At 41.1% G+C, this 2,646-nt stretch overlaps 1 non-coding gene and 1 pseudogene across 1 annotated transcript; both read left to right on the forward strand.

The window, feature by feature from the left end:
* Positions 1 to 784: 784 nt before the first annotated feature.
* On the forward strand, positions 785 to 856 carry TRNAC-ACA (transfer RNA cysteine (anticodon ACA)). The gene has a single exon. It is a non-coding gene; the product is annotated as a tRNA-Cys (tRNA).
* Positions 857 to 1,684: 828 nt separating this feature from the next.
* On the forward strand, positions 1,685 to 2,525 carry LOC110131305 (large ribosomal subunit protein uL30 pseudogene; annotated as a pseudogene).
* Positions 2,526 to 2,646: the final 121 nt, after the last annotated feature.

Here is a 2,646-nt window from a genome sequence, read left to right on the forward strand (position 1 = left end):
GATTTATGTAGAAAACATGACACCAAAAGACAGCCAGAAGAGAACATCAGGCAAAACATTCTCTGACATAAATCCTAGTAATGCTTTCCTTAGGTCATTCTTCCAAGGCAATAGAAACAAAACTAAACTAAACAAATAGGACTTCATCAAACACTATCTTTTTACACAGCAAAGGGAACCATATACAAGATTAAAGTACAACATATGGACTAGGAGAAAAGATGTGCAAATGGGGTGACTGACAAGGGCTTCATTTACAAAATATACTAACAGCTAAATCAACTCCATACCAAAGTGACAAACAACCCAACTTTAAAAGTGGGCAGAAGACCTCTACAGTCTATCTCCAAAGATAACATCCACATGTGCAGTAGACACATGAAAAGATGGCCAACATTGGTAGTTGTTAGAGAAGTGCAAGCCAAAACTCCAATGAGTCATCACCTCACACTGGTCAGAAAGCCATCATCAAAAAGGTTATAAATATTAAATGCTGGAGAGAATGTGGAGAAAAAGGAATCCCCACCCCGCCTCCCACCCTGTCGGTGGCTGCGGTTTTTTGTTCAGCCACTATGGATGTTCTTTAAAAACTAAAAATAGAGCTACCATAATATCCAGCAATCCCACTCTTGGGAATGCATCTGGAGAAAACTAATTAGAAGACATACATGCACCTGCATGGTCACAGAAGCACTGTTTACAACACTCATATCTTATATGGAAGCCACATAAATGTTCCATTAACAGATGAAAGCATAAAGATGTACTCTATTTAGATATATGTTCCCTGGTGGCTCAGACGGTAAAGCGTCTGCCTACAGTGCAGGAGACCCGGGTTCAATCCCTGGGTTGGGAAGATATCCTGGAGAAGGAAATGGCAACCCACTCCAGTATTCTTGCCTGGAAAATCCCATGGATGGAGGAGCCTGGGAGGCTGCAGTCCATGGGGTCACAAAGAGTCAGACACGACTGAGCGACTTCACTTTAAATCTGTATACATACACATGAAATACTACTCAGTCATCAAAAAAGAAATGACATAATGCCATTTGCAGCAATGTGGATGGACCGAGAGATGGTCCTTTGAAGTCAGACACAGAAAGATAAATATTCTATGGTATCACTTAATGTGAAATCTATAATTTGATATCAGTTCAGTTCAGTCACTCAGTTGTGTCCGACTCTTTGCAACCCCATGAACCGCAGCACACCAGGTCTCCCTGTCCATCACCAACTCCCGGAGTTTACCCAAACTCATATCCATTGAGTCGGTGATACCATCCAACCATCTCATCCTCTGTCGTCCCCTTCTCCTCCCGCCTTCAATCTTTCCCAGCATCAGGGTCTTTTCAAATGAGTCATCTCTTTGCATCAGGTGACCAAAGTACTGGAGTTTCAGCTTCAACATCAGTCCTTCTAATGAATATTCAGGACTGATTTCCTTTAGGATTGACTGGTTGGATATACCTGAACATATTTTCAAGCCAGAAACAGACTCCTACACGTTTAAAAAAAGGAAAGAAAGAAAAACTCATAGTTACCACAGCTTAAAGGGTAGGGGAGGGACGAATTAGGAGTTTGCGCTTAAGAGATACAAACTACTATATATAAATCAGATAAAAAACAAAGCCCATCTGTACAGCATAAAGAATTCTACTCACTGTCTTAGGAACTATAATTTAACAATATGGCTCCTCTTTCCCGGCTGGAACCATGGAGGGTGCAGAAGAGAAGAAAAAGAAGGTTCCTGCTGTGCCAGAAACCCTTAAGAAAAAGCGAAAGAATTTCGCAGAGCTTAAGATCAAGCGCCTGAGAAAGAAGTTTGCCCAAAAGATGCTTCGAAAGGCAAGGAGGAAGCTTAGAAAAAGCTAAACATTACCACAAGGAATACAGGCAGATGTACAGAACTGAAATTCGAATGGCTAGGATGGCACGAAAAGCTGGCAACTTCTATGTACCTGCGGAACCCAAATTGGCATTTGTCATCAGGATCAGAGGTATCAACGGTGTGAGCCCAAAGGTTTGAAAGGTGCTGCAGCTCCTTCGCCTCCGGCGGATCTTCAATGGCACCTTTGTGAAGCTCAACAAGGCATCAATTAACATGCTGAGAATTGTGGAGCCACACATTGCATGGGGGTACCCAAATCTGAAGTCTGTAAATGAATTGATTTACGAGCGTGGTTATGGCAAATTCAACAAAAAGCGAATTGCCCTGACAGACAACGCATTGATTGCTCGATCTCTTGGGAAATACGGAATCATCTGCATGGAGGATCTGATTCATGAGATCTATACTGTTGGAAAACGTTTCAAAGAAGCAAACAACTTCCTGTGGCCCTTTAAATTGTCTTCTCCACGAGGTGGAATGAAGAAAAAGACCACCCATTTTGTAGAAGGTGGAGATGCTGGCAACAGGGAAGACCAGATCAACAGGCTTATTAGAAGGATGAACTAAGGTATCTACCAGGATTATTTTTGTAATCTGGTCCGTTAATAAACAATTGAAACAAAAAAAAAAAAAAAAATAACAATATGACAATGAACAGATATATCTTTAACTGAACCTTTCATCTGTACACCAGAAACTATCACAACATTGAAAATTAATGGCAATTCAATTTTTTAAAAAGTTGGGACTTCTCTGGT

This window comes from Odocoileus virginianus, chromosome 7 (genome assembly GCF_023699985.2).
Source record: "Odocoileus virginianus isolate 20LAN1187 ecotype Illinois chromosome 7, Ovbor_1.2, whole genome shotgun sequence".
NCBI lineage: Eukaryota > Metazoa > Chordata > Mammalia > Artiodactyla > Cervidae > Odocoileus > Odocoileus virginianus.